This window comes from Mauremys mutica, chromosome 6, assembly GCF_020497125.1.
Source record: "Mauremys mutica isolate MM-2020 ecotype Southern chromosome 6, ASM2049712v1, whole genome shotgun sequence".
NCBI classification, from domain to species: domain Eukaryota; kingdom Metazoa; phylum Chordata; order Testudines; family Geoemydidae; genus Mauremys; species Mauremys mutica.
In genome coordinates, this window is record NC_059077.1 from 92,166,151 (window position 1) to 92,191,488 (window position 25,338).

General features: G+C 43.1%; 1 protein-coding gene across 1 annotated transcript in view; it reads right to left on the minus strand.

Moving 5' to 3' along the window:
- The window catches only part of TRPM3 (transient receptor potential cation channel subfamily M member 3), a 599,168-nt gene that overhangs the window by 284,336 nt on the left and 289,494 nt on the right, over positions 1–25,338 (minus strand). The window lies entirely within an intron of this gene.

Here is a 25,338-nt window from a genome sequence, read left to right on the forward strand (position 1 = left end):
GTGAGCTGTCAGTTCTCTGCAGTGCTGCAGTTGTGTAAGCTTTTCTAACCTTTAAGTTGAAATGTTTTTAATTAATGTGAGGTTGTTAAAGATAATGGTGCATTAAAACCCCACTTACTTTTTTACGTTTGAGCCTTTAGGTCAGTTACAGAAAACTTATTTAGTAGAGGACCTGTAGGCAACACTTTAAATGATCAAATCAAACATTTATTTAAAGAAAATGATTAGTTAAGCAATTACCACTTAATAGTGCAATTATACTTGCACTTAAAGATGAAATAGTGTATTAATGGGTGATACTGCCTTATGCACACTGGCTGCTACATGCAATTTTGGGGACTTGATAGACACACTGATTTGGGACAAGATGGTCTGCAGCACTTGGGATCACCACCTACAGGAGTGGTTGCTCCGGGAATGCAATCTCACCACATTAGACACGTTTAGACCAGGGCCAGCTCCAGCATTTTTTCTGCCCCGTGTGGCAAAAAGAAAAAGACCCCCCCCCCGCGATTGACGGCTGTCGTGTCATTCTTTGGTGACAATTCAGCAGTGGGAGAGAGGGAGAGAGACACATCCCGCCGAATTGCTGCCGAAGAGCCTGATGTGCTGCTCCTCTCCGTTGGCCACCTCAAGCACCTGTTTGCTGCACTGGTGCCTGGAGCCAGCCCCGGTTTAGACATTAGGTATGCAGCAGAAGCCTTGAGAGAGAGTGAAAAGCCTAGGAGACATAACACCCCCAGAAGTACCTGCAGAGAGACAACCAGCAGTGCAAGTAGGGTGGTACAGTCCGGTACGCCATACCAGCAAGACATTTATAGCTGGGCTGGTGTACTGGAAAGACACAGGAAGAACACAACGTGGGGCCACTGGGCAGGGCCACACCAGCAGCTCTGCCGGAACAGCCATACCACCCCCAGCCCTTCCACACCGGTATCCTCCATCTATACAGCAGCCCCGCCGGAGGGGAGGTCTGGGGGGTGGTACAACCACCTCAGAGGAGCTGTGGTTCAGGGCTCTCCCAGGAACTGCAGCGGGGAAAGGAGCAGAACACCCAGCCCCAGCCCCTGCCCTTCCACAGAGCTGCCTCTGGTTCCATCTGTACAGCAGCAGCCCCGTTGGAGGACAGGGCTGGAGGGGCAGGGCTGGGGAGGTACAGCGGCCCCAGAGGAGCTGCCGGTGTTCTGCTTCTTTCCCCACTGCGGTTGTAGCTTTGAATAGCTCAACCTTATGGAGGAGATCCTGCGTGGAAGGGCTAGGATAGTACAGCTGCACCAGAGGAGCTGCGGGCATGGGGCCAACCCAGCGGCCCCATGTTCTGCTCCTTTCACCGTTGCAGTTCCGAAGTCTCTGGCACAGCAGGAGGAGGACAGAGCCCCGCCAGATAATGGGGGGTAGATCATGGGGAGTGGATGGGGAGAGCATGGGGGCCACCCTGGGGACAGGGTGGGGAGGAGTCACGTGGAGAGTCATGTGCCCCCCCCTTAACTGCTGCCTCCCCATACTGGTAAGAAATAGATTCCACTTGTCCACTGGAAACAACAGACCCCTCTTGGAATATACAGCCATACAAGCCAGGGATCTGATCAGGGTACAGCTTCAGAACTTTATAACTGCAATGCAATAAGGAAAAGGGAGAGTCCTATGAACAGTGGAGACAATTTCAAAAGCATATGGGGATGTTTTCAAAGGGGACAGATACCATGAAGAAAGTTGAGACTGGAAATAGACCCCACAGTTGAACCTGTGTGCTTACTACAAAGGAAAATTCCAGCGGAACTACAAAATCTAGTCTGCAAGAAGCTCAAAAGCCTGCAGAGTTGGGGGTATCATAGCACCTGTAGAGGCCAATCTAGGCTGAGTAATCAGCATGGTGGTGATAAAGAAACCAAGAAGCAAATTGCACATCTTCATGGACCTAAAGCCACTGAACCAGGCATTGAAAAGATGCCACTATCCACTGCCCACAGTTGGTGACACCTTGCCCAAACTTTCCAAAGCCAGAATCTTTATAGTATGTGCTGTGAGGAATGGATTTTGGTACAAAGGCCTGGATGAAGTGTGCAGTACGCTGACAACTTTTGCGACACCATTTGATTGCTACAGATGGCTGCACATGCTTGTGGGTGTAAGCCCCACACCCAAAGGTGTTCCAGAGATGACTCAAAGTGCTGTAAGGGCTGCCAGGAGTGAAAACAATTGCATGTAATATCATTGTAGGGGAAAGGAGCAACGATACAGAAGATGAACAAGACTAGGACAGAAAACTACAGGCTTTTCTCCAGCAATTCAGGGACAAGAACATAAAACTCTACCCAGAAAAAGTGTGACAAACTGCATGAGGTGACACACACTGGACACCTGCTCACAGCAGAGGGACTGAAAGCAGATCCCTACAAGATCAAGGCAGTCAGAGACATGCTAACTCCAGTGGCTGTGAAAGGGTTACAGCGTTTCACAGGGATGATAACATTTCTATCCAAGTTCTGTCCACACCTGGCTGCTGTAGGGGAACCCAGACATCAGTTCACAAGACAGGATGTTGAGTGGGACTAGGCAGTTCCCCAACCACCAGCATTTGATACACTGAAACAAATAACTGCTGCCCCAACCCTGAAGTACAACCAACCAGCAGAACCACTGAGACTCCAATATGATGCATAAATGAAAGGATTGTGTGTAGCTCTTTTGCAGGAGCAGCCAGTAGCTTATGCCACCACAGCTCTGTCAGAGACCAAATGGGGTATGCCCAAATGGAAAAAGTGTTTCTGGCTGTGGTATTTGGAGTAGAACAATTCCATCAGTACCCCTATCACCACCCAGTAATAGTGCAATCAGATCACAACCCCTTAGAGATGGTCATGGAAAGCCCCTATTTATTGCTCCAAAGAGATTGCAGCACATGTTTATGCATCTCCAACACTACCAAGTAGAGGTCAGAGATTGTCCAGGATGACTACTGCTGTTAGCTGATGCCATGAGCAGGGCATATATACCCAACATGAGTGAGGTGTGGGAAAGGGATCAGGACATTGAATCCATTAATATGCTGCATTATCTCCCAGTTTCAACAGTGAAGCAGAGGCTATGGTAAAGGACATCCAGCTACAGGAAGTCAAGACACCAATACTAGCAGGGTGCCCAGAACACAAAAACCAACTACCAGTAGGAATAGAACCAGATTTTCAAAATAAAGATGAGCTGAGTGTGCAGGTTTGACTCATTTTGAGAACAGAGCTGTTGTCCCCATCTCATTACATAAGGATGACACGAAAAAAAGACATGCCTCTCATCCGTGCATTGAGAGCTGTCTTAGATGGGCTCGAGTGTGTGTTTACTGGCTGGGAATGAATACACAACTCCACTACTTCATAGAAAGGTATGACACCTACTGCTTATGTTATGAGCGCCAGCAGAAAGAGACACTTACAACATGAGCTGCCCACTGACCATGGGAAAAGGTGGGAGTGGACCTATTTACCTTTAATCAAGTATTGTTTTTCATTGCAATGGACTACTGTTCCATTTTTGGGGTGGTCGATGCCCTGCTTGATACCAGAAGCAGGTCAGTGATTGGCAAGCTATGGTGTCCACTTTGTGAGCTATGGCATTCCAGACTCTGTATTCATCACCAATGGACCCCAATTTGCCACAGAAGAATTCAAGGAATGTGTATGCAAATGGAAGTTTGACCCCATACTTTCTCTCCGGCATACCCACAGAGTAATGATAAGATGGAATTAGCTGTAAAAACAGCTAAGAGACGGTTATGCAAGGCTATTTCTTCTGGTTCATAACCCTTGTTAGCATTTTTGGCACACGGGAATACCCCATCACAGGGGTACCAAAAATCAGATGTGAGCATTGATGGGGTCAAAACCCTGCTACCAATGAGGGGAAACCTACTACTACTGAAAGGAGATGCCCAGCAATCAAAGAAAGCAGACATTGGAATATGACAGGTCAATCAAGGACCTAGTAGCTCTGGAGAGAGGCACTCCTGTGAGGATCCAGCCATTACACACACTAGGAGAGGACTAAAGGAGTTGTGAGGGGTGCAGTGGCATCCAGGTCATGTGTGGCAACTACATAAGAGGGACAAATGAACTGAAGGGACACGAGGCACTTACAAGCCAGCAGACCCAACCCTCAGAGAGAGCCTACAGAGAGCATCACAGAACATAGACAGAAAGAACCACCTGGAGGCCAGTCCCACAGGAAGGGAGGAGACTTTATACAGAGAGCGTTTTTGCTAGACTCAGACAGGGGGCAGGGAGACAGAGAGGTCATTACTTGTGTGGTTTCCTATTGAGAAGACCAAAATATCTCAAAAGGCTTTGTAACCAGTTGAGTCTGTGGCAAAGATGAGACTCCAATGTGCTATGTGCTAGCAGCCTCCAGCCAAAGGGCTAGGGTCTGAGCATCAATTATTTGTTTTTAATATTTATATTAAAATCTTTATAAAATAGGGAAGATGTATCAGGATCAATGGAACTGGAACAGTGTTCCCTGGAGGGGCTGTTATTAAAGGACATTAGTGGAACAGGGACCATGTGGGGGTTAGGGTTGAAGCCACTCAGACACATGGGCAGAGCAGTCTACAGGATTCAATGACTTTTCACTTGTTCAACTTAAGCTGGATTCAGCTTCACACTTTGTGCATGAAACAGTCAGCAGTCCCAATTCCTTACTGGAATTGCATGCAAGGATTTTGTAAGAACCTATCAGCATCATGGTCTGCTTTCCCACAGGAATGTGTGTGGAAAAAATCAATCATAAGCTATTCCAGTATTAATGGCTCTTCTGGGCAGCCTTACAACCCAACTCCATGCAAGATTCAGTTTCCCCCCCTCCCCCAGAAAAAAAAAAAAGATCAGATGGCCCAAACCCACCATCGGTAAGAGTCTAAAGGCAACTTTTTTGATCTGATGATAGCTGTCTATTCTTCGGGACCAGGAATTCATGTCACCAACCCTTGAACCTAAACAGTTTTCAAAACTCCACCTTGAACTCCTCTGATTCTGATCATTCTTCCCTGGATTTTATGAGTGTTCAGTTTATTTAAACAGGGGTGACAAGAGACTAGGCTGTCACACAAATCAAGATTTTTTTTTTTGTTTAGAGCAAGCAATGTGCATATTTCATAGCACGGTTATCTTGATGAAAATGACACTGGCTCAAGATGAAGACACTGGGAAGAAGCAGATAAAGGCACTGTTTCTGTCTGAGATGCATTGGAATTCAGGTACAGCCCAAAGGTCCACTTTCCATCTCATTTTCCATGTCTTTAAATTCCATACTGAGCTGGAAATTGAAATTCAGATGTGATAAGTGCAATATAAATGCCAGAATAGTCAAGCTAGATGAGATAAGAGAGAGAGAGAGAGAGAGAGAGAGAGAAGGGTGATTGATCCAAAGGTGAAAAGTAAACCCCTCAGTCTATATGCCTGGCAGGTCACAGAAGCTCTGGTCAACTTTCTACAAAATCTGGAAGGAAAATGCACCAGTAAAATCCATGAGAAAGTGAGTTTGACAGACTTGCTCTCTTCTGATTCTCTTCTGCCTCCCCTGTCACCAAGCCTCCTGCTTTGAATAGCTCATCCTCACTCCCTGTGAATAAAAAGAATGGAGAAAATCCTATCTGGGATACTTGTGACTGTCACAGATGACAAGTATTCTTTAATGAATTATCACAAAGGAACAAAAAAATGGAGGGAGTCATCTGGAATATCTGCCTGATATTCATTCTGACGTTGTGAACAAACACTGCTCACTTGTGACAGTCACGGGTAAATACCTCACTGGAGTTTCTGCCTAGACTAAAAAGAATCTAGTTCTCTGCTGTGCCTACATATTCTACAATACCTTTGCAAACTGTAAATCTCAGGAGCTATGACATTGTCCCCTGGAACTATACTAATGCAGCTTGCTTCAGAATGGCTGATGACCTGTTTGCTAACTAGTTAAAATTATTTGTGTAAACATTTCCTAAGCAGCCATGACCTGTCTCCTAAACTGAGTTATGCTAAATTGTGGTGCTTCCTGTACTAATTATAAGAAAATCTCTGCTGCTACATTGGTCTTCTTATTAAACAAGTTGAGTAGTAAATACTAAAATAGCAAGAACTATATAACTTTCCTCAAAGAAAAAAGATACAGATCAGGGTATTAACTGTGGTTCAAAGAGTGCTTTACTGAGACTCTTCATTATAAGAACCTCTGGTATCAGATCTTCCTATCATAAACTCAGTATGAAGCTCTGTAGACTGGTTTAATGAATTTCCTACCAAATCAATACCTAGTGTGGTTCAAAATTCTTCTTATATGCTTCAGGGACACTGTACAGATATAAAACTGTCTGCTTCTGACCAGGACAGAGAAAAGAACAACTATAACTGAAGTTTCCCTGATTTAAATGGATTATATGAAAATAGTGAAAAAACACAGAACATATATTTGCTGTAGTCTCTAATGTAAATATACGACCTGCCACCTTATGAGCAGGTTGTCACTTATATTAACTAAATCAACAACAACAAAAAAGTACTAATATAGAGGACCCCTAAGAACAACAACAAAATCACAGATGAACAAGCAATTAAAGTGATTTCCAAAAGTTAGAGATAGAAAAGACCTACCAGGTCACTTTGTACACCCCCTGAAAATGCAAAATGTTTCCATGCACTATATCGTGAAGCCTAAGTTCAGCATGACCACGTCTGTGGCTGTTTGGTACCTATGTACCAAAGAACACTAATTTGAAATGAGTGGGTGTGCTTAGTCCAGTTCCTAATCAATCGATAGTCACAGCACAGAAAGGCCATAAGTATGTTTGGTACTAATTGGCATCCTTATTGGCAACCTCTACATTAGGAACAAAGGCTGAATGGCCATGGAGAATGAACTATTGTAAATTGGTTGGGGCACATTGCTGAAGTGGAATGGGAAGCCTGTGTTATCACTGACCATGCTGTATTGTACCTGTTATGTGGTTTTAACTGTGCAGTTCTTTTTCCAGAGCTGTCAGATATTTTTTACACCATTTAAATGTGTTTACCCTGTGCAAGTGAACAACAGAAATGTAAATGTTATCCAGAATATATTGCTCCAATTATTTATGATATACTACATTTGGGATTGAATACCAAACTAGATAATTTTTCACAAAATGATAACCTCCTCCCCCACCACACACACAGAGTCTGAGGCAAAATAAAATTAGATTAAATTTTTTCATGAAAAAGATGCATTAGACTAAATACCACATTTACATACTATACACTAACATCACAACTGATACAGCTAGCCATACTTCAGGAAAAAGATTTCAAAATATTTTCTTTATATGTAAAAATCTTTGTTTAAAAAATGCAGTGTCATATTTTGAAAGTAAATGCTTTGCAACTGGATTTGCAAAAGAGCTCTTCTCCAAACAGCACAAGAGTCAATGTTTTTGAAAAGAATAAGTGACTAATGAACATCAAGTTGTCTTCTAAAAATACAGAAATCTCTCTGCTCTCAGTATAAAGAACTTGAAAGAGAATAGATTTCCAAGAATCACGTATAGCTTAATAAAATGTAGTATTTCTTCCAAATTTATTTCAAAGTACATTGCATATTGCAATAAATTTTTTTACAAAAAAAAAAAATCAACTAAGCTATCCATAGCACAATATACTAATGTTCAAGAGGCACACATCTGAGGCTTGCAACTCATGCTATGGATTTTCAAGGGTTTATAGAATTTCAAATAGATACTTGCTTTGTGAACATCAGAATAGGCATACTGGACCAGACCAACGGTCCATCTAGCCCAGTATCCCATCTTCAGACCGTGGCCAGTGCCAGATGCTTCAGAGGGAATGAACAGAACAGGACAGGACAATTTATTAAGTGATCCATCTTGTCACCTAGTCCCAGCTTCTGGTAATCAGAGATTTAGGAACACCATCCTTGACCATCTTGGCTAACAGCTGATATAAGCACCTGGGAACTAGAACCTGGATTTGCAGAGCCTGGGACAGCTGACATTCCCAGAGTGCCACCAGGAGCACAGCCAGGAAGTGTTATAGACAATAGGCAATGCAGGAAGTACCACACAAGAGATCCAGAGTGACGGTACCCTGAAGACCTCCGATTGGCCAAGCACCATATTTAACCCTAGGAAGTTGTCTGGGCAACCACATAGACGTTGGCCTGCTGCAATGCCAGACTTTGCTTGATCTCTAATCTCCGACTCCAACCTTCCTCTGACCCTTACTCTTGCTTACAGAACCTGGCTCTTGTGATTCCTCTAAATCCTCCTGGGTGACTACAGACCATAGTTTGCAGACCTCAGCCTAGCTGGACTAGGCCAGACCACCTAGGCCCAGGTTCTGTGCAGCCACTGATGGATGTATCCTTTTTTAATTTATCTCATTCTTTTTTAACAGTTATACTTTTGGACTTTACAACACCCCCTGGCAATAAGTTCCACAGGTTGACTGTGTGTTCTGTGAAGAATTACTTCCTTATGTTTGTTTTAAACCTATGCCTATTAATTTATTTGGGTGACCCCTAGTTTGTGTGTTATGTGAATGGGTAAAATAACACTTCCTTCCTTACTTTCTCCACACCATTCCTAATTTTTACAGACTTCTATCATGTCTCCCCTCAGTTGTCTCTCTTCAAAGCTGAACAGTCTCAGTCTTTTTAATCTCTCATCACATGGAAACTGTTCCATACCCCTAAACATTTTTGTTGCCTTTCTCGGTACTTTTTCGGATTCTAATGTATCTTTTTTGAGATGAGGCAACCAGAACTGCACACAGTATGCAAGGTGTGGCTGTGTCATGGATTTATATAGTGGCATTATGATATTTTCTGTTTTATCCATCCATTTCCTAATGGCTCTTGACATTGTTAGCTTCTTTCACTGCCATTGCACAGTGAGCAGATGTTTCCAGAGAACTATCCACGATGACTCCAAGATCTCTTTCTTGCGTGGCAACAGATAATTTAGACCCCATCATTTTATATGTATAGTTGGGATCATGTTTTCCAATGTGCATTACTTCTGCATTTATCAACACTCAATCTCATCTGTCATTTTCTTGCCCAGTCACCCAGTTTTGTGAAAGCCCTTTGTGACTGTAGTCAGCTTTGGACTTTTGAGTAATTTAGCATCAGCTGCAAACTTTGCCACTTCACTCCTTACCCCTTTTTCCAGATCATATGACTATGCTGAACAGCACTGGTCTCAGTACAGATTCTTGGGGGACCCCACTATTTACCTTTCTCCACTGTGAGAACTGATCATTTACTCCTACCCTTTGTTTCCTATCTTTTAACCAGCTATTGATCCATGAGAGGACCTTCACTTCCCTAGCTGGGACTAGTGTCTCTCCTCCTCAAGGCGGCAGCTTGCCCAGCCTCCCCTTATTCAGGCTTGTAGAAGTTTATGCTCAGTGAAGCTAGACATATTTACATGTTCTAATTTTTCTTAGCCTTACAGCCTCAATTTCTTCGGATTTCTAATTTGACAAATTTCTCAAATATATTTATTTTCTACTGGTGTGTGTGTGTGTGTAAATGAAGGATTCTATATATGTCATTTCTTTGTGAATTATTGCTAAAATGTATGAAACAAAAGGTCTTCCTGTTTTCTAACTACAGTAATTTGCCTGTGGTTTGACTGCACATTATGGTGACCATCACTGTATCTAGCTGCTTATGTTCTTACTGATCCAGGAGCCCATCACTTAAATCAGACTCTGTACCAGATAACTGACAGAGCTAATGTGATTCTGATTTTTTTTTTAAAGGCTGCAGAGGCGATGCTGGTAATTATAGGCCAGTTCCAGGAAAATTGGTTGAAATTATAGTAAAGAACAGATTTATCAGACACATGGATGAACACAATATGTTGGAGAAGAGTCAACACAGCTTTTCTAGAGAAAGCATGCCTCATCGATATATTAGAATTCTTTGAGGGGGATCAAAACACATGTGGACAAGGGTGATCCAGTGGATATAGTATACTTGGGCTTTCAGAAAGTCTTTGACAAGGTCCTTCATCAAAGCCTCTTCAGCAAAGTAAGCAGTCATGGGATAAGGTCCCATTCTCCTGGGAGTTTTAAAACTAGAATGGACAAAACACTAAAAATGTTTTGTATGGAACAGTTGCTGTAGCCCTATAGAAATGGACTGGATGACTTAAGTGTTTCCTTTTTTATTTTTAAATACTTAGAAATTCTGAGATGTCTGTGCAGGTTTTCTTGGCATACTGGATATAGCTTCCAATTTCATTTTAACTGCACTGATAGTAAAGGTCTTGAATATAGTAAACAAGAAAAAAAAAGAAAATTCATTGCTGATGTGTTAATCTGTACTATACTTCAGATACTATGCCTTGATATATACCACCACATTTAAAGTAACAAGACTTGCACTTCACCACCTTCCCTCCCATTTTTTCTCTCTGTTATGTATCTCAGGGTAGTTTGAATCTACTGAAGTAGGCTGTAGAGATAATTGTCTGTAACAAATTTGATTCTGAATCTCAAACAAACTCAAAAAGGGTGAAAAATCACTAATAGGAAGTTAATTATTAGATCTCCTAGTCTGGGTGCAACTCTAAACTTCTGGAGATTCTTCTAGTTCATCAACCCAAGACAAATTTGAAGAATCTGTAACCACCTTTGCTTTTGCTCATGCTGTCACCTTTGCTGACTTCCTTCTCTGGTTTCTATTCATCCAATAAACACTTGTGTGTAGGCAAGCTTACAGAGATGCCATGCTTCTCTTGTCTAGGCACATCAGCCTTACATGTGAAGTAGTCCTCCTGGTAAGTCTACAGGGGCAGTGCCTCTTAAGAGAGAGCTCCCTGTGGAGTTGACATGAGTTCAAAATGGATGTGCAAGAGGGAGAGCTACACCGCACTTTGCGTCTTAAGAAACTGCATTTTTCCCCAATTGCCAGTTTTTTGTAATCAGAAATAAGTATTCACAAAAATACAGAATATTGTTGCCTCTCTCAGTATAAAAGGCATAATAAACATCACAATGCCAGCTGCCAAGCTTGACAAAACACACCACACTCCTGAACATTGCCAGTCGAAGTACTGTCAGTTTTCTTTCCTCAATCTCCTCCCCCAGACCCACTGTCAAATACACTGTCAAAAGAGCAAGAAAATCTGCTGTAGAGATAAGAAAAACTGCATTACTTGCCGGATATGCTTTCCATGATAGCAGCAGTCCTGGGTGAGAGGCCAGGGCCATCCTACAAATCTTTCCCTTCATATCCTAAGCGCTGTCTCTCAGCCGTAAATGTTGGAAGTGGAATCTGCTGGCAGTTTCCCCAAGGAAAGATAAAACGTTAAAACTGTGCAAAGGGAACGGGCCTATTTCACCATTGCCCTACACCCAGGGCCGGCTCCAGGCACTAGCTTACCAAGCAGGTGCTTGGGGTGGCAACTCCGGAGCGGGGCAGCACTTTAAGGTATTCGGCAGAGGGTCCCTCACTCCCGCTCTGAGCGAAGGCCCTCCCGCTGAATCGCCGCAGATCGCAACTTTTTTCTTTTTTTTTTTTTTTTGGGCTGCTTGGGGCAGCAAAACCCCTGGAGCCGGCACTGCCTACACCTTGTGTAATTATTTCACTGGTGCAAATTGTGTGTCAAATGACACTATTCTGATTTAGTAGTGTTTTATGTCCACTTTGCACTGATGAATATGGCTACACATGGTGTGAGACAACAGTGAGAGACCCAATGTCTGCTTCTCATCCACTTAAAATATTGGATTGCAACAGATTCTGGTGGCACAAGCCACAGAAAGTAAAGAAATCAAGCGAAGATTTCCAAGAATATCAGGATAGGAATTGATTGCTGCCACCCTCTCCCCAATAGAGACCCCTTCTTCACCTGGTCCTCACTGGAAATGTTCCCCTTCCCAGTTCTCCCAAGATCCCAATAAATTGAGCAAGACTAGATAGGGCTTTTCAGACCCTATCCATACTGCTCCTTACTCAATCTGAAGATTGCTGGAAAGCAAGTCCCTCTTCCTGGTGATGACTGATCTCCTTTCTCAGTGCTCTGATGGCCCAGAGGGGATAGTGGGCTTAGAAATTAAACTAGTCTCTCTCACATGGTACCACAAAGCACGGTTAACATTACTTTTTCATTTCAAAATCTCCATATTTGTATGCATTTCCTGTGATAGCTTAATAGTGGGACGCACTGAAACTCAATGCTCTGGGCAATCTGGAGAAAAGCCCAATTTTTTAAAAAGAAATTTCATGTTACTTCAGCCACATGCAGAAAATAGTTTCCAACAGATAGTTCTTTATATTTTCTCAGCCAATTCCAGCCTGTCTTCCCACCTGTAACTCCCTGACAGCATCTCCAAATGTTTCTACATCCACTTGAACCCCCCCCCCACACACACACCAATTTCCTCCCACTCAGGACAGCCATTGCTTAAACAGATTCCTACACTTTGCATATTTAATTAACCATTGAACTTCAAGAAAGAAGCTTACCTCCCCCCCTCCCCCTTTCCTCCCCCCCATCTCTAAGGCTCCCTGAGATACTTTGGCATGAGGGGCAATGTGATAGTAGTGTTGCATTGTACTGTAGGGTATCTGACCTTGCTGTACTAAAAAGACCAGGACAGAAATGCTCTGTTTTGTGTTCAATTTGCAATCTAACCTCAGGAAACCTTTTTCCATTTTTCCCGCTTTGTGATCCTACATACAATCCTGATGGCTAATTCCAAAAACATCACTCGTGTAAGCCAGATGCAAAATCAGTTATTGCTGAATTCTCACAATGCTTTGGATCCTATCCTGGGATGTGCTCCCTCCATACAGAAGTCAGGAGTCCTAAACAGCTTCAATGAAGTGTTCAGCACCTAGGAGGATCAGGTTCCTTATCTTCAAGATTACCCTCTCCCACTGCTTCTTGATGGTTTGCAATCTTGTACATGATTATAGTGGTGCTGTTCATGCCTCTCGGGTTAAAGGTCTGTCATCATTTTTACCCCAGACCTCTCTTTTCAGGAGCGTTATATAATTGAATCTTAAAATGCACTCTGACCTAAAATTTGCTTACAAATGTGGGTATCAGAAACAATTTTTATGGATTTTTAAAATTGCAAATAAATGAGTTTGGCCATTTTTAAAAGGTTGCAAGTGCACTGATGAATACTCCTGACCACAGGCTCAATTTTGGCCCTTCCACAGCATTGTCCCTGCCCGCTCTTTAGCAGGCACAAAATTCACAATGATTTCAATGATTTTTAGCAAGAGGAAAATAGTGCACAAACAGCAAAAAACTGAACACACCAGAAAAAACAACCCAACAAAACCCTTAAATAAGATAAATGCTATGGAGCATTTGCTGCCAGGGAGAACAATATAAGGATAAGAAACAACGAAGCAGATGAGAAAAACTGTAATTCAGTTTGTCATGGATAAAGAAGCCTTACAATGCTAACAAAAACACTGCATATTAACTGGCTTCTCCACCCCAACAGTTAAAACCAATTTTATGTTGGGTCTCCTAGTTGGATTTTACCACATCTATTTATATAGATTTCTAGATTATTCATCCTTGTGTCTTATGCAAATGTTCTCAATACCCACAGGTCTTATATCATACACTAGAGTCTGTAAAAATAGATACCAATGTCATTAATTATGATAGCCTATCATAATTAGGTATGTGAGCCACACTCAATCAGAAGCATCCTATTGGATCTCAACAATAGTTGATTGGCTTTGTATACAGCCTCAGGATTAGAAAACCAACCACTGCTATTAGTGTTATTTAAGTGAGCCTTGATGCAGCTCTTAATGACCCCTGAGACCAGAACTCCTAAAGAGCAGTTGGAAATTCCTCCATCCCAATTTGTCTAAGCTGAGGGAAAGCAACAGTTTCACTGGTAACTCAAACTGCCTTACACATCAATTCATGCAAAGCTAAACAAAGGCCTACCTTCTTCTGGATGACAAAAGAGTCTGTCTATAGTTACATGATTCCTAGATGTTTCTATGAAACAAGAGTTTAATCTGTTTAAATATTATGAATTTAACAGAGAGCTATTGATGAATGAAATATGGCCTGATTCTGCTCTCGCTTACACCAATGTAAATCAGGACTAACTCTATTGAAGTCAATGGACCTTGACTCATGTAAGCAAGATCAGAATGGCATTTTGAGGCACAAGAACCCAAATAAAACAAAAAAAATCCTAGAGGGTTTTCCTTTTTCGTCCTTTATTTCTTGTATTATTGTTTGTCCAGTATGCTAAGCCTAGGCTATTCCCTAGAAGAATCTGGACCTTTGAACTTTTAATGAAATAGGCAGTATTCTGCAGAGATCTAGAGAGAAAAGCTGACAAATAATAATGTGTAGGCACAGCAGAAATGTAATTTACTACTAAATAATGCTCCTCAACCTGTGTAAACATATTTTTAAAGTTGAATAAACATGGTGCTCTTAATTTACATTTCCAGTGAAATAGTCATTTGGGGGTTTTCATATTTTACTCTTCAAGAGCCTGAAAAAGAGCCAGTGGATTTATGTTTCTTTTCTAACCTACGGCATTAAAGTTACCCAAGAAAAACCAAAGCAACCCAAGCTCTTGTTCCATTCCTCAGCCACAAGACAAACATCTAGATCTATATAAAGAGAATGATATTTCTCTGGAATGTATCCTCTTACTTTTTAAAATGCCTGCATACAGCTCACACCACCATGACTTCTGGAGCATGCCCTCCGAGTACTACTACAATGGGCATTAGATGGACAAAAATGAATATGTCCACTAATGTTAGCACTGTTTCTCTGTATGAACAGATGGTACATACCTACTAAAGGTAATATTCTATTTTTTGCATCAATTTTCTAAAGTTTTAATATGTACATTGCTATATATGTTTGCTTTGCAGATAACCTAACATTGCCACAGTGAGAACAGTGTCATACACAACCAAACAGTGATTAGAGTGTGTTTTGTGGAGGGATATAATGGGTCCAAGGGGTGGATGTGAGAAGCAGGTGTAGAGCAGAGGACAGACACAAGGGGAAGAAGGCAATGTGTGTGGGAGAAAGGTACAAAGGTAGAAACCATGGACTAAATTAAACGAGCTCACCCAAGGTGTTAAGGAGCCCAGGTAAGAAATACCTATAGTGTGGGCAAAGGCTTTAGCAATAGAAATAGAAAGAAAAGGAGCAATTTTAGAACTAGTGCAGAAGAAAATTGTGTTTTTATTAGCTCCTCATACTATTTCTTGCAACAACGTAGCCTAGTAAAGTTAGTTTTGTGACTTATTTATTAAATTATGTCTAGAACTGGTTGAGATGTACATTGAAAAATAATTTGTTAAAAAAGTAACCTTTTAAAAGATGAAAATTTCCACAGAAAGTTGTAGAGTCTTTAATGAAAAACACTGGGGAAAATGAAAATTCTTTTATTTTCAAGTTTCAAAACCAAAAATTGTTTGTTTACTGGATTTTCACTTATATCTCCCTCTTCCTGTTTTCCTTCCCTGCCCTCCACCCCCATTTCAGTGGCAAAATAGGAAAAGAAAAAAAAAAAAGAAGGGGGGGGGGGAAATCCTTTGTTTTTTTCCAATCAACATTTTGACATTCTTTCCCCCCAAAATGTTCATGAGCTATTCTATAGTCACTATTATTTTTATTAGTCTAATTATCTCCCAGATACAAGCTTTAATAAGTAATCTTGTTTACCTGATTCTTATACTCCCGTTTCATTCCTGTGAAATCAATGGATTTCAATAGAGCTACACTAGTGACAGTGAAAGGACAATTAGTGAAAGGAAAATGACTCATAAGTGCACTAAAAATACCATTTAAACATGACATTTGTCCCTCCACAAAAAAAATCCCTTTTTCTGTAGAAGTGCCATTTACCAGTAGCACAAACACTCTAGTCCAGAGGTTCTCAAACTGTGGTCTGCAGACCACCAGTGGTCTGCGAGCTCCATTCAGGTGGTCTGCAGATAGTTCCCTCTAAGGTGAGCGCCTGGGTGGCTGCACATGAGACAATGAAGGGCTACTCACCTAAATTAGTGGAGCCAGACAGGCATGGATCCACTAATTAGGTGCCTGAATCCTGGAGAAGATGCACATGTAAGGTGAGGTGGTGGGCTTGGGGGGAACAAGAGGTAGGTGGGAGGGGGCAGTGGGGTGAGAAGAGGGGGTGGGGGGAATTTGGGACATGCAGGGCTGCAGTGGCCAGAGAAAACAGCAACTTTCCCCAGCTCCAGGGCTGTGGCTGCCGAGGAGAAACAGCCCTCCTTCCCAGCCTCAGCTCTGTGGCTGCTGTGGCGGGGGAGAGACCTCCCCTCCTTCCCAGCCCCAGCTTGGGGGCTGCTGCAGTGGGGGAGAGGGCACATCCATCACATTAGAAAGATAAGACTACTGATACTAAAATATGAGTTGTGCGCATTTATTTGTAGAACAAAAAATGTTAAAGGCTTTTTTTTTTTTAAATATAGCGCTTTTATCCAAAGCGCTTTACAATAGATAGATAATGGTACAAACAACATTTGGAAAGATCATTAAGTGCTCCGCCGAGAACCTCAGCAATTTTCAAGTGGTCTGCGGAAAAAAAAGTTTGAGAACTACTGCTCGAGTCTCTCTGTTTTAATAGCTTTGCCATTATTCTAAATTAACAAAAAGATGGCAAACCAACTTCTCTGAGCAGAAGGGTGAAGATGAGCAGTTTTCTTCCAAAGGTGCTGTCTGAATCAGGCATTAGGAGACACTTGTACAAGTGGCTTCAGCACCACTCCTGCAGAGAAAGGGGTCTGGGATCACTGGGGAAGTTATGGCTGCACAGTAGCAAGCAAGCATTGTTGGCACTCCAGTAAGCCTGTACTGTTCACCACAGCTTTGCCTTCAAACTTTATTTAAGGTACTAAGTAGTTCTTTCAGTGCAATATCAATAGCAGAAGCAGCAACAATATTACTTTGGTCCAACTTCAGTCTAGAGCACATTTTTATAGCAGAGTTAAACCCCTTAAAATTGAAGTTCATCCTGAGACACACCTCTGCAACAGCAGCCTGAATTATGCCTCCTAGGAGAAAAAAATGCCGTTTACTATCCCCCTCTACTGCCCACATGCAGTGGCAATTTTACTAGAAGTTTAATTTAAAGATCTTCATAAAAAACAGTTTGAAAGATAACAATTTCTCCTTTTAGAGGTAGTACATGTGTAGTAACATACTCTGCACAATATGTGGAATTATATAAAAGCAAAATGGGCCTGATACTTATCTCTCTGACACTGGTTTTACTCCATCCTAACTCCATTGATTTTAATAGAATTACACCTGATTTACAACAGTGCATGATCAAAAGCAGGCCCAGTATGTCTTTGCATTGCCATTGAAGTGTAATGACAATTAACATTCCTAAAATTACTAGGCAGCGATTCAATTTTACTAAAATGTCACTTGATTAACATTAAAGCTCTTCCATAAGGGTGTACGCAGAATGGAAAGATCTAGTATCCTGGCTTCTCCAAGAGATTTCAAGGATCCACCCAAAACATTTACTAGAGAGGTACATACAGATTCCAACCTCGATTCAGCACAGCATATAGCTAGCTGCCGCTCTGGGGGCTAGGAAGGAAGCTGGTGTTTCTCTCTCTCTCCCCTCCGTATCTAATCTCTCATTCAAATGGGAGGGGGGAAAAGACAGATGCCAAGGAAAGCAGCTGAGTATGCTGAAGGTTATGAATCCCAAATGGAAAGTGGGAGTTGCTCTGAGCTCTTCACTAAGTAAATTCAATCTGGAAGCATTTTCCGGCCTCCCCTCCCCCCCACCCCCCCAAAAAAGAAAAACTACCATGTCATCCTTCCCTCCCACTACCCTCTTCCACAATTTTATTATTTAATATATTGGTACACAGGTTTCTTCAGGTGATTCAGACCTTTTGAGGCAGCAGTCCCTGCTGCGTGCATCTGGCTTATTGAAGACAAAGGGAGAAGGCGTGGCACGATTGCCGGGCAAATGTGGATGGAATTGATTTTTGTTTTTAATTTTTCTGTGTTTGCTTATAAGCTTCTTGATTCATACATCAATCAAAAAGTAAATGAAAAATAAATATTTTCTTCACAGTTTTGTGGCTCTCACTTCTTTAGCATCTCTCTATGGCAGGGATCGGCAACCTTTGGCACACGGCCTGCCAGGGTAAGCACCCTAGTGGGCCGGGTTGGTTTATTTACCTGCCGCGTCTGCAGTTTCGGCCAATCGCAGCTCCCACTGGCCGAGGTTCACCGCTCCAGGCCGATGGGGGCTGTGGCAAGCATTGTGGGCCAAGGGATGTGCTGGCCACACTTCCCGCAGCACCCATTGGCCTGGAGCGGTGAACCGCGTCCAGTGGAAGCTGCGATCGGCCAAACCTGCGGACACGGCAGGTAAACAAACCAGTCCTGCCCACCAGGGCACTTACCCTGGCGGGCGCGGGCCAAAGGTTGCTGATCCCTGCTCTATGGTATATCATGAGTGCTATTTTCTTTCATCTCCTTCCTTTGTTTATTTCCTTTCCACCTTGTAGCCCTGGCTCCCCTTCCTGGACTCCCTTCTCAGGGACGGCTGTGGATGAAAATCTGAACTATCCCAAATTTTAGGGATTTTTGTTTATGATTTATGACCTTGCTTACCTTGGTGTAAATCAGGTGTGGCATATCTGAAGTTAATGGAGTTACACAATTGTAAGTAAACCTGCCATGAGATCAGGTTCAGGGCTAAGCTGTGATTTATAATGGACTTTCTGCCAAAACTGCGCACCAAAGATAGGAAATATCTGCTTGGTGAGCAAACACTCTCCTTTTTATTTTAAAAGCTCATGTTCCAAGTCAGAGCTGAACTAAAGTCCATGGAGAAATTAAACAGGAAGAAAAAAGTAGGGAAATAAAGGGAAGACAATTATACAGTATAAGACAGCCCAAAATATTAGATTTCTCTTTCTTGTCTCAGAGCAAATCAAAAGACATCTAACAACAAAGCACTTAAATCACTCTTTAGATGCTCAGAATAGCGCTAAATTAATAATATTCTGAAAATGTTAAATTTAATGTCAAAATACTTTGTGCCTTAGTTGCATATAAGTGTCCGTCCCTCTACCAACCTGACAGTTCTTTTGAAGTAAAACACTCCACTCCCCTCTAGAAATAGGCTGCAGTTGAAAATACTCATTTGGGACTCCTGAAAGGCTTCAAGGGTGGCTAAACTCTTTTATACTTAAAGTGTGTCTCATGGAGCCCCCCAAGCAGGGCAGCCAGGGGAAAGGGGAGGCATGCCCGGCTCTTCAGCAGCAATTCGGCGGTGGGTCCCTCAGTCCCTCTCAGAGGGAAGGACCTGCTGCTGAAGAATGAAGCACAGGCGGGAGAGCTGCCACCGAAGTGCCTATCACGTTTCCCCCCACCCTCCCGGGGCAGCAAAAACGCTGGAGCCAGCCCTGCCCCCAAGCTCCCCCCCCCCATTCCTTGCCTACCAGCCTGGCGGGCCACGGGGGAGCTCAGGGCTTCTGCCCTGCCATGGGGTGGTGGGGCTAGGGCCTTCTGCAAGAGATGACTGGTGCCTGCTAAGAGTGGGGAGGCAAAATTTAAAGGTGCAACCACCCAACAGTTTGAGTCACATTCTCCCTCTCCCCCCACCAGCTCCTCCCTGCAGCTCCCCAGTGTTAGTGCCTTGTGGAGAAGCAGCAGCCAACTGCTGGGAACTACAGGGAGGGCCGCTGCTTTCGCTCCATGAGGAGAGGTAGCAGCAAAAGCACCAGCTCTCCCTGCAGCTCCCAGCAATTTGCAGCTGTCTCTCCCCACTGCTGCAGCTCCCAGCTTGCCAGCTCCAGCAGCTGCTATGCAGGGAGGTGGCCCAGCAGCACCATGTGACCGAGTGCGGTGGTCCAGCCGGGAGGGGCCCCCTGTGGGACTGAAGCCCTGAGCCCTGGCAGGCATGCCCTGGCTCTTGGACTTCTGAAGATTGTTGTATGCGGCTCGATCAGTTTGGCCATTCCTGTGAGGACTGATGTGTTTACTTTTATTATCATGAGCAATGCGCATGTTGTCATTCTCCTTCATTCTGACATCTCAAACACCAGAACTAAGTGGGTAATGCTCAGAGTAAGAGGAGACAATGTACTGAATAAAAAAGTATGTGTGGTGGGGGAGATTAAGTGAATTTAGTTCATATGAAAAGTGGTGGTTGGACAGCAGTAGAGACTGACCTCTCACTACAGAAAAGGTGCAGAACACACAGGAGTAGTGCAAACTTCTCCACACTGCCCTGTAAAGATGGAGAAGCCTGTCCTGGCGGGAGATAGGGTGACCAGAGAGCAAGTGTGAAAGATCGGGACAGGGGTTGGGAGGTAATAGGCACCCATAGAAGACAAAGCCTCAAATATCGGGACTGTCCCTATAAAATCGGGACATCTGGTCACCCTAGTGGGAGACCACTGGTGTTTGGAAGGTAACTTGGCATCAATAGGCATTCAGTCCTCGGCCTCTACCAAACATGGCCACTTTTAGTTGTTTCCTGACAGACTCAGAGTCTGATTTTCAGACATACCAAACATACACAATTCTTCTTGAAGGTAGTTGGAACTGTGTGTGTTTGATGCCTCTGAAAAATCAGACCCTTAGCCATTAGAAAGACAAAGAAACTACTTATTCAATATGCAATAGCCAGCAATATCAGATATTAATGAGTCACAATTTACCTGGGCTGGATTTGAATTTGTGATGTAAACCTGAAAGCATTCTTAATAGTACCCTGATTGAAATCAGACAGTGAAAAAAATCAAAATCTTATGTAGGTGATTATATAGGCCTACAACTGTAAACAGTTTAAACATGTTTCATTTGTCTACTATATCCATACATATAGATTTTATTTCTTTTCCTGCTCTCCACAAACAGACTTCCAAAAAAGACAGTCAGAGGCCTGGTCTACACTACACATTTAAACTGGTTTTAGGAGCGTTAAACCGATTTAACGCCACACCCGTCCACACTAAGAGGCCCTTTATATCGATATAAAGGGCTCTTTAAACCGGTTTCTGTACTCCTCCCTAACGAGAGGAGTAGCGCTAGTATCGGAATTACCATATCGGATTAGGGTTAGTGTGGCCGCAGATCGACAGTATTGGCCTCCGGGTGGTATCCCACAGTGCACCACTGACCGCTCTGGACAGCAATCTGAACTCGGATGCAGTGGCCAGGTAGACAGGAAAAGCCCCGCGAACTTTTGAATATTTCCTGTTTGCCCAGCGTGGAGCTCCGATCAGCACGGGTGGCGATGCAGTCCGAAATCAAAATACAAAAAGAGCTCCAGCATGGACCATACGGATGTGATCGCTGTTAGGGCAGGCAAATCCGTTCCATCAGAGCTCTGTTACAGAAGACGAAATTCCAAAGCATTTTTAAAAAATCTCCAGACAGACGCCATAGCAGGGACTCAGCACAGTGCTGCATGAGAAGCGTAACGGAAAGCCAAAGAATCAAATGGACGCTCATGGAGGGAGGGAGCGGGGACTGAGGACTCAAACAATCCCACAGTTCCTGCAGTCTCCAAAAAGCATTTGCATTCTTGGCTGAGCTCCAAATGCCTGTAAGGTCAAACACAGTGTCCGCGGTGGTTCAGGGCATAGCTCGGCAATTTACGCACCCCCCCCCAGAAGTAAAAGGGAAAAAATCCTCTCTTGACTCTTTTAAATGTCACCCTATCTTTACTGAATGCTGCAGATAGACGCGATGCTGCAGCAGTCAACACCAACATCCTTGCTCCCTCCCCCCACCCCGGCCATGGGTGGCTGATGGTACAATATGACTGCTATCCAGAGTCATCATCAGCCTTTTGGCAAATGGTGCAGTGCAAAAGGACTGGTAACCGTTCTCATCAGCCCGTGAGTGCTCCTGGCTGGCCTCCAGTGAGGTCGGCCGGGGGCGCGTGGGTAAAAAACTCCTGATTATTCCTGGTAGATGGTGCAATAGGACTGATAACCGTCTTCATCATAGCAACAGGGGGCTGAGCTCCATCAGCCCCCGCCCTTCATGTGTAAAGAAAAGATTCAATTGTCCCTGGACTAGCAGCGGGATGCTGGGCTCCTCTCCCCCACACTGCTTAATGTCCTGTCTGGACTATCATAGCAGCTGGAGGCTGCCTTCCCCTCATATCTCACTAACAAGTCACTGTTTCTTATTCCTGCATTCTTTATTACTTCATCACACAAGTGGGGGGACACTGCAACAGTAGCCCAGGAAGGCTGGGGGAGAACGGAATCAACAGGTGGGGTTGTTGCAGGAGCACCCCCTGTGAATAGCATACAGCTCATCATTTCTGCAGGATCTGACACAGAGCAGCTGTGCTCTCTGGTTCTATGATACACTGGTTCTCTAGTACACTTTCCCCATATTCTAGGCAGGACTGATTCTATTTTTAGATACCAAAAAGGAGGGATTGACTCAGGGAGTCATTCCCAATTTTGGTTTTTGCGCCCCCGGCTGATCTCAGCCAGGGGCACTTATGACAGCAGCAGAAGGTGCAGTGCAAAAGGACTGGTAACCATCATCTTATTGCCAATCTATTACATGGTAGATGGTACAGTAGGGCTGATAACCATCTCTGCTGTCATGCAAAAGCAAATGCATGCTGCTGTGTAGCGCTGCTGAATCGCCTCTGTCAGCGGCATCTAGTACACATACGGTGACAGTCACAAAAGGCAAAACAGGCTCCATGATTGCCATGCTATGGCGTCTGCCAGGGCAATCCAGGGAAAAAAGGTGCGAAATGATTGTCTACCGTTGCTTTCCCAGAGGAAGGAGTGACTGACGACATTTACCCAGAACCACCCGCGACAATGATTTTTGCCCCATCAGGCACTGGGATCTCAACCTGGAAATTCCAGGGGGCGGAGGAGGCTGCGGTAACTATGGGATAGCTACGGAATAGCTACCCACAGTGCAACGCTCCAGAAATCGACGCTAGCCTTGGACCGTGGACGCACACCACCGATTTAATGTGTTTAGTGTGGCTGCGCGCACTCGATTTTATACAATCTGTTTTACTAAACCAGTTTATGTAAATTCGGAATAATCCCGTAGTGTAGACATACCCTAAGACTCCCATCCTGTCATGCATTGGCAGACCTCTGTGTTTGTGCAAAGCCCACTGACTTCAGTGCTGCTCTGCTCAGGCACAAGGATTCATCCACACATAATATTGCAGGATTATGACCTCAGACTCCATCCACCCTACCAGCAGATTCATGTTAACTGGAGCCATTGTAATATCAATTTTTCAAAACTGTTTCTAAATACAACACATTCTGTAAGTTAGATGGGGCCAAACAGAGCACTGATAGTATAACAGCAGCATGGTCAAAATATTTGTGAGGTCAAATATTTTGCAAGGGGGTTGTGGGAGGAAGGAGAGAGAAGAGAAAGGCTCATGCAGAAAATGTATGTAGTAGCAGAGAAGTCGTTTCAAGTCAGGTCTGGAAGACAGATTCAAAGACTTATAGGCAGATTCAGACCAAGAGAGGAGAGCACCTGAATGAGAAAGGAAAAAGGAGAATCAATGTGCCACAAATTTACAGTTCAGTACCATAGAGACAAGACATGTAAACAAAGAGACCCAGGTATCACAAATGGTCTGGACTGACATTCTGAAAACATTCACAGGGGCTCCAAATGCACAAAATTACACAAGAGAAGTGAGTTGAAAAGACCCAACCCAAACAACTTTGCTTAAGCATCCGCCTGCATGAGGAGTATTTATGTTTTTCCTCATGCCACAAAAGTTTTGCAGCATGAGAGAAAAAATAAAAATATTAACTGAAAAAAATTTTTTATACTCCCAGTAAATAAGTTTTATATAAGACCTAAGATTTTGGCCTCAAACTTTGAGAGAACCACACCAGTCTTTTCTGGTCTCAAGAAAAACAGCCCATTTTGAGCCTGTGGGTGGTGGGTGGGAGGGGAGGATGTTTCTGTTTTCTAAAGAAGATTTTCAGCTCCCCTCCCACCCCAGACAATAATCCAGACTAGATATACATAATAGAGTACTTGCCCTAAATCTTAAAGTCACCAGCCAAGTAGTTCCTCTGATTCTCTCTTCCTTCTAAGAAGAGTCTCTTTCATTATGAGAGTAAGATCCACCTGTTCTCCCTGACTGAGTCCTGGACCAACAACAGCTGCCCTCCCCCTTGTCCCATAATCATAGCAGAGGGAAGGAAGCAATTAACACCTCCTGGTTGCTTCCTTTCCCCCTAGCCCCACCTTAGGGAATGTGTTTACTAAAGAGAGAAGATGTCTTTGGCCCACAGGACCTGTATGCTCCATTACACATTTGATGATCTGTGTATTAAAAATTTCATAGTGGCTTCCTGAAACCTATGGAGATTTCAGAAGATTAACTGGTCTGGGTTCTTTTCATATGAGGATGCTGGTGCTATGAGATGCCCCTCTTCATTCCAAATCACTGGATTGTCCTCAGAATACATGTTTGTTATCAATATGAAAGTTATTCATGAAATGTATGTAGCTATGAAACTAGAGCACTTTTCATTTTCTAAGTACAGAGACTTTAAATTTCTCTTTCTGTATGTGTACAGTACAGCAGACATTTTGTCCTCAGACTTGTTTCTAGCCCATCAGAATGAGACATGCACAGTACTCTCAAGTGCAAGCTTTACTTTTGCTCCTTCCTGTTTTTAGTTTTGCTTAATTTAGAACAAGTAATCAATAATGAAGTACATATCTTGCTTTTTGTGTATGGGAGCACAAGAGCTCCATTTTTTATTACCACAAAATTTACATTCATATGACTAATACTGTATTTTTGAAAAGCTTAAGCAAGTGATACTGTGTCAAAATAACAGTTACAAATGTGTCAGAATATACACACGTATATTTTGGTGCAAACAGTAGGAAGGGAGAAGAATTGTTTACGGAAGATCAAGGAGCTATGACTAGTCACAAGCAGACAAAACTGAGCCAAAAAAAAAAAAGTAAGCATTCAGGAAATTCATCCTTAGTGCAAACTCTATTAGACTATATTATAGTCACTCAGGGAAACAGGTGGAACATCAATCACTAGAGACACTTTCAACTAGACTTGGCAAAACAGTGGAGAATAAACAGCAATCCTGCATGTTTGGGAGGTATAGAACAGATTTTTCACATCTAATTCTATAGCTAGTGCAACAGTCACAGATATAATAGTTTTAACAAACATACACTAGCAAGAAGTCCTCTCTCTATGCTTTTCATAATCACACACGTGTAATTATGCTTTGAAAATAATTAGAACTGACATAACTCCTGAG